The 7,550-nt window shown below is 39.5% G+C and overlaps 1 non-coding gene across 1 annotated transcript; it reads right to left on the bottom strand.

The window, feature by feature from the left end:
- Window positions 1–5,779: 5,779 nt before the first annotated feature.
- On the bottom strand, window positions 5,780–5,886 carry LOC130983931 (small nucleolar RNA R71). Its single transcript, XR_009087898.1, has one exon. It is a non-coding gene; the product is annotated as a small nucleolar RNA R71 (small nucleolar RNA).
- Between the last annotated feature and the right edge of the window lie 1,664 nt (window positions 5,887–7,550).

The following is a 7,550-nucleotide window of genomic DNA, read 5'->3' as shown; positions in this document are numbered from 1 at the left end:
AAATCTGAGAATTACTGATATCCTGACTAAGAGTTACAAGATAACCATAGCTTGCTTCAAGCCGACAATCTCTATGGGATCGACCCTTACTCACGTAAGGTATTACTTGGACGACCCAGTGCACTTGCTGGTTAGTTGTGCGGAATTACAAAAGTGTGATTGTGATTTGGTGCACCAAGTTTTTGGCGCCGTTGTCGGGGATTGTTCGAGTTTGGACAACTGACGGTTTATCTTGTTGCTTAGATTAGGAGTATTTTATTTTGTTGGTTTAGAGTCTTTTATTTGAGTCTAGTTTCATATTTTAAGTTTGGTGTCAATTGCATGCTTTTACTTTCTCTTAATTTTTCGAATTTGCGTAGTCTTAGTTGTTTCTTTACCTTTAAAAATTCTAAGTTTGGTGTCTTCTTTGTGTTTTCCTTTAAATTTTCGAAAATTTGTGTTTGATTTTCTAAAAATTTTAAGTTTGGTGTCATTTTGTTGTTTTTCTCTTTCCTCATTTCAAAAATCAAATCTTTTTCAAAATAATTTTCAATCATATCTTTTTAATTGCTAATTCCAAAATCTTTTTAATTAATTAATTAATTTAGTTTTCAATTTGCTTTGATTTTATTTTCTTTTAATTTTTGAAATTTTATTTTATTTTCCATTTATTTTATTTTATTATTTTCAGTCACTTTTAATTAAATAAAATAAAAAAATAAAAAATAAAAATATAATTTACTTGCAATCCACATCATCTTCTTTTCTCCATCATGGACCTAAGTGGAATTGAGCAGTCCAGAAGGACTCTGGGGTCATATGCTAACCCCATTACAGCTGCATATGGGAGTAGCATCTGTATACCTCCCATCAAAGCAAGCAGTTTTGAGCTAAATCCTCAACTCATTATCATGGTGCAACAAAATTGCCAGTATTCCGGTCTTCCACAGGAAGAACCTACTGAGTTTCTGGCACAGTTCTTACAAATTGCTGACACAGTACGTGATAAAGAAGTGGATCAGGATCTCTACAGATTATTACTATTTCCATTTGCTGTTAAAGATCAAGCTAAGAGGTGGTTGAATAACCAACCCACAGCAAGCATAAAAATATGGAGACAGTTATCAGACAAATTCCTGAATCAATTTTACCCTCCAAAAAGGATAACACAGCTAAGGCTGGACATCCAAGGCTTTAAACAAGAGGATAATGAATCCCTTTATAATGCCTAGGAGAGGTATAGAGGTATGCTAAGGAAATGCCCCTCTGAAATGTTTTCAGAGTGGGTACAGTTAGACATCTTCTACTATGGGCTTACAGAAAAAGCTCAGATGTCTTTAGACCACTCAGCTGGTGGATCTATACACATGAGAAAGACGATTGAAGAGGCTCAAGAGCTCATAGATACGGTTTCTAGAAATCAACATCTATACTCAAGCAGTGAGTCCTCTATAAAAGAAAAAGCTAAGGCAGTAACTAATGATCCTAATCCTCAAGAACATATTGTTGAACTTAATCAACAATTACTCCTGATGACAAAACAAATAGCAGAGTTTAAAGAGATGCTCCAAGAAACTAAAAATGCTAACCAGAATATGGAAGCACAATTGAATCAGACACAACAGCAACTATCTAAACAGATAATAGAAGAATGCCAAGCTGTTAAATTGAGGAGTGGGAAGACATTGAATGTATCAATTCAAAGCAGTAGAAAGCCAAGAAAAGAACAACTTGCAGAGGATAACCAGACCACTACCCAAAATCCCTCTGAGGACAGTAAGAGCCCAGAGAGGAGTACTTTTGGCGTTCAAATGCCAGAAGAGGAAGAAAAGCTGGCGTTAAACGCCCATTCCTTGCCCAGATCTGGCATTCAAACGCTAGAAAAGGGTGGAAAGCTGGCATTAAACGCCCATCCTACACCCAGTCCTGGCGTTCAAACGCCAATGAGGAATCAGACACCTGAGAATGCTGATAGTAACCCCTCTAAGAAGGCTTCTCCAACCACCTCTGTAGGGAATAAACCTGCAGCAACTAAGGTTGAAGAATATAAAGCCAAGATGCCTTATCCTCAGAAACTCTGCCAAGCGAAACAGGATAAACAATTTGCCCGCTTTGCAGACTGATGAGCGGATAATTTGTACGCTTTTTGGCATTGTTTTTAGTATGTTTTTAGTATATTTGGTTTAGTTTTTAGTATATTTTTATTAGTTTTTAGTTAAAATTCACTTTTCTGGACTTTACTATGAGTTTGTGTGTTTTTCTATGATTTCAGGTATTTTCTGGCTGAAATTGAGGGACCTGAGCAAAAATCTGATCCAGAGACTGAAAAGGACTGCAGATGCTGTTGGATTCTGACCTCCCTAAATTCGAAGTAGATTTTCTGGAGCTACAGAAGCCCAATTGGCGCGCTCTTAACGGCGTTGGAAAGTAGACATCCTGGGCTTTCCAGCAATATATGATAGTCCATACTTTGCCCAAGATTTGATGGCTCAAACCGGCGTTCAAAGTCACCCTCAGAAATCCCAGCGTTAAACGCCGGAACTGGCACCAAAATGGGAGTTAAACGCCCAGACTGGCATAAAAGCTGGCGTTTAACTCCAGGAAGAGTCTCTACACGAAAATGCTTCATTGCTCAGCCCAAGCACACACCAAGTGGGCCCGGAGGTGGATTTTTATGTCATTTACTCATCTTTGTAAACCTTAGGCTACTAGTTTTCTATAAGTAGGACCTTTTACTATTGTATTGGGAATCTTTTGATCATGCTTTGATGATTGAACCCTCTTTGGGGGAGGCTGGCCATTCGGCCATGCCTAGACCTTGTTCTTATGTATTTTCAATGGTGGAGTTTCTACACACCATAGATTAAGGTGTGGAGCTCTGCTGTACCTCGAGTATTAATGCAATTACTATTGTTCTTCTATTCAATTCCGCTTGTTCTTTGTCCAAGATATCACTTGTTCTTCAACTTGATGAATGTGATGATCCGTGACACTCATCATCATTCTCACCTATGAACGTGTGACTGACAACCACCTCCGTTCTACCTTAGATTGGGTGAATATCTCTTGGATTCCTGATACACGATGCATGGTTGATCGCCTGACAACCGAGTGCTCGCCTGACAAACGAGCCAGCCATTCCGTGAGATCAGAGTCTTCGTGGTATAAGCAAGAACTGATGGCGGCATTCAAGAGAATCCGGAAGGTCTAACCTTGTCTGTGGTATTCTGAGTAGGATTCAATGATTGAATGACTGTGACGTGCTTCAAACTCCTAGCAGGCGGGGCGTTAGTGACAGACGCAAAAGAATCACTGGATTCTATTCCGGCCTGACCGAGAACCGACAGATGATTAGCCTATGCTGTGACAGAGTATAGGAACGTTTTCACTGAGAGGATGGGAGGTAGCCACTGACAACGGTGAAACCCTTGCATAAGCTTGCCATGGAAAAGAGTAAGAAGGATTGGATGAGGACAGTAGGAAAGCAGAGAGACGGAAGGGAAGGCATCTTCATACGCTTATCTGAAGTTCCTACCAATGAATTACATAAGTACCTCTATCTTTATCTTTATGCTTTATTTGTATATCACTATACCCATTTGAGTCTACCTGACTAAGATTTACAAGGTGACCATAGCTTGCTTCATACCAACAATCTCCGTGGGATCGACCCTTACTCGCATAAGGTTTATTACTTGGACGACCCAGTGCACTTGCTGGTTAGTTGTGCAAAGTTGTGTTTATGCCACGGTATTGAGCACCAAGTTCTTGGGGCCATTACTAGGGATTATTTAAGTTGTGAAAAGTAGTGATCACAATTTCGCACACCAAGTTTTTGGCGCCGTTACCGGGGATTGTTTTGTGTATGGACAACTGACGGTTCATCTTGTTGCTTAGATTATGTATTTTTTTTCAGAGTTCTTAAGAATGAATTCTAGTGTTTCATGATAATCTGTTGAAATCTGGCTGGCTGAGAAGCCATGTCTAATCTTATTGGACCGAGGTTTCAACTGATCATCACAAGAGCTTGTTGATCTCTATCAATCTTGCTATTGGAGCAATGATCTGCTAAGGCTTGGCTGGTCATTGGCCATGTCTAGTGTTTTGGACCGAAGCTTTCTTTGAAAGCTTGGCTGGCTGTGAAGCCATGTCTAATTCCTGGACCGGAGTCTTAGACTAGCATTGCAATGATTCCTGGAATCCGAATTAAGAATTCTGAAACTTTTATTTTCTATTTCCATACAATTTTCGAAAAAACACAAAAAAAAAATTTCAAAATCATAAAAACCAAAAAAATATTTTATGTTTCTTGTTTGAGTCTAGTGTCTAATTTTAAGTTTGGTGTCTTGCATGTATTGTTTATTTGATCTTGGTTCTATTTTCAAGTCAATAGTACAGGGAACTGAAGATTCAGAACATGCAGCAGAGGAATTACACAGAAAAAGCTGGGCGTTCAAAACGCCCAGTGAAGAAGGACAGACTGGCGTTTAAACGCCAGCCAGGGTGCCTGGTTGGGCATTTAACGCCCAAAAAGGTAGTGCATTGGGCGTTAAACGCCAGAATGTACACTATTCTGGGCGTTTAACGCCAGGATGGCACAAGGGGGAGGATTTTGTTTCCAAATCAAATTTTTTCAAGTTTTCAAAGTTTTTCAAAATCAAATCTTTTTCAAATCATATCTTTTCAATCAAATGTTTTCAAAATCAATTTCTTTCCTTTTTCAAAGATACTTGCTAACAATTAATGATTTCAAATATGTTGCCTTTTCTGTTGAGAAAGGTTTAATGTTTGAATCATATCCTTTCTTGTTAGGCAAGTCATTAATTTTTAAAATCAAATCTTTTTAAAAATTGTTTTCAACTCATATCTTCTCAATCACATTTTTTAAAACCAATCATATCTTTTTAATAACATCTTTTTCAAAATAATTTTCAATCAAATCTTTTTGATTTCTAATTTCAAAATCTTTTTCAAAAATCACTTGATTTCTTTCCCACTCTTATTTTCGAAAATTAATTAGTGTTTTTCAAAATGTTTTCAAATTCTTTAACTTAATTTTCGAAAAAGCTCCTCCTCTCTTCTCACATCCTTCTGTTTATGGAGTACCACTCCTTCTCAATGCACAATTCGAACTCTATCTGATTAAGTTCGAATTCTTCTACCTCTTTCTTCTATTTTTCTGTTCTTCTGACACCTCAAGGAATCTCTATACTGTGACATAGAGGATTCCACATTTTCTTGTTCTCTTCTCTTTCATATGAGCAGGAGCAAAGACAAAGGCATTCTTGTTGAAGCTGACCCTGAACCTGAAAGGACCTTGAAGCGAAAGCTAAGAGAAGCTAAGGCACAACTCTCTGTAGAGGACCTAACAGAAATCTTCAAAGAAGAAGAACACATGGCAGCCGAAAACAACAACAATGCAAACAATGCAAGGAGGGTGCTGGGTGACTTTACTGCACCTACTCCCGACTTCTATGGGAGAAGCATCTCTATCCCTGCCATTGGAGCAAACAACTTTGAGCTTAAGCCTCAATTAGTTTCTCTAATGCAACAGAATTGCAAATTTCATGGACTTCCACTGGAAGATCCTCATCAGTTTTTAGCTGAATTCTTGCAAATCTGTGACACTGTCAAGACTAATGGGGTTGACCCTGAGGTCTACAGACTTATGCTATTCCCTTTTGCTGTAAGAGACAGAGCTAGGACATGGTTGGATTCACAACCCAAAGAAAGCCTGGACTCATGGGAAAAGCTAGTCAATGCCTTCTTGGCAAAGTTCTTTCCACCTCAAAAATTGAGTAAGCTTAGAGTGGAAGTCCAAACCTTCAGACAGAAGGATGGAGAATCCCTCTATGAAGCTTGGGAAAGATACAACAATTAATCAGAAAGTGCCCCTCTGATATGCTTTCTGAATGGAGTATCATAGGTATTTTCTATGATGGTCTCTCTGAACTGTCCAAGATGTCCTTGGATAGCTCTGCTGGAGGATCTCTTCATTTGAAGAAGACGCCTACAGAAGCTCAAGAGCTAATTGAAATGGTTGCAAATAACCAATTCATGTACACTTCTGAAAGGAATCCTGTGAACAATGGGACAAGTCAGAAGAAAGGAGTTCTTGAGATTGATGCTCTGAATGCCATTCTGGCTCAGAACAAGATATTGACTCAACAAGTCAATTTGATCTCTCAAAGTCTGTCTGGAATGCAAAATGCACCAAGCAGTACTAAGGATGCTTCATCTGAAGAAGAAGCCTATGATCCTGAGAACCCTTCAATGGAAGAGGTGAATTACCTAGGAGAACCCTATGGAAACACCTATAATTCTTCATGGAGAAATCACCCAAATTTCTCATGGAAGAATCAAGAGAGACCTCAACAAGGTTTCAACAACAATAATGGTGGAAGAAACAGGTTTAGCAATGGCAAGCCTTTTCCATCATCTTCTCAGCAACAGACAGAGAATTCTAAGCAGAACCCCTCTGACTTAGCAACCATGGTCTCTGATCTAATCAAAACCACTCAAAGTTTCATGACTGAAACAAGGTCCTCCATTAGGAATTTGGAGGCACAAGTAGGACAGCTGAGCAAGAAAGTTACTGAACTCCCTCCTAGTACTCTCCCAAGCAATACAGAAGAAAATCCAAAAGGAGAGTGCAAGGCCATCAACATGGCCGAATTTGGAGAGGAAGGAGAGGGAGTGAACGCCACTAAGGAAGACCTCAGTGGGCATGCACTGACCTCCATTGAGTTCCCCAATGAGGAACCATGGGAATCTGAAGCTCAAAATGAGACCATAGAGATTCCATTGGACTTACTTCTGCCTTTCATGAGCTCTGATGAGTATTCTTCCTCTGAAGAGGATGAGTATGTCACTGAAGAGCAAGTTGCTAAATACCTTGGAGCAATCATGAAGCTAAATGACAAGTTATTTGGAAATGAGACTTGGGAGAATGAACCTCCTTTGCTCACCAAAGAACTGGATGACTTATCTAGGCAGAAATTACCTCAAAAGAGACAAGATCCTGGGAAGTTTTCAATACCTTGTACCATAGGCACCATGACCTTCAAGAAGGCTCTGTGTGACTTAGGGTCAAGTGTAAACCTCATGCCTCTCTCTGTAATGGAGAAGCTAGGGATCTTTGAGGTGCAAGCTGCAAGAATCTCATTAGAGATGGCAGACAACTCAAGAAAACAAGCTCATGGACTTGTAGAGGATGTTTTGGTGAAGATTGAACACCATTACATCCCTGCTGATTTCATAGTCCTAGAGACTGGGAAGTGCATGGATGAAACCATCATCCTTGGCAGACCCTTCCTAGCCACAGCAAAGGCTATGATTGATGTTGATAGAGGCGAACTGATCATTCAAGTGAATGAAGAATCCTTTGTGTTTAAGGCTCAAGAATATCCCTCTATCACCATGGAGAGGAAGCATGAAGAGCTTCTCTCAAATCAGAGTCAAACAGAGCCCCCACAGTCAAACTCTAAGTTTGGTGTTGGGAGGCCACAACCAAACTCTAAGTTTGGTGTTGAACCCCCACATTCAAACTCTAAGTTTGGTGTTGGGAGGTT

The sequence above is a fragment of the Arachis stenosperma genome, chromosome 5 (assembly GCF_014773155.1).
Source record: "Arachis stenosperma cultivar V10309 chromosome 5, arast.V10309.gnm1.PFL2, whole genome shotgun sequence".
NCBI classification, from domain to species: domain Eukaryota; kingdom Viridiplantae; phylum Streptophyta; class Magnoliopsida; order Fabales; family Fabaceae; genus Arachis; species Arachis stenosperma.
The sequence above is the reverse complement of the archived record's forward strand: the minus strand, read 5'-3'. Positions and strand labels throughout refer to the sequence as shown.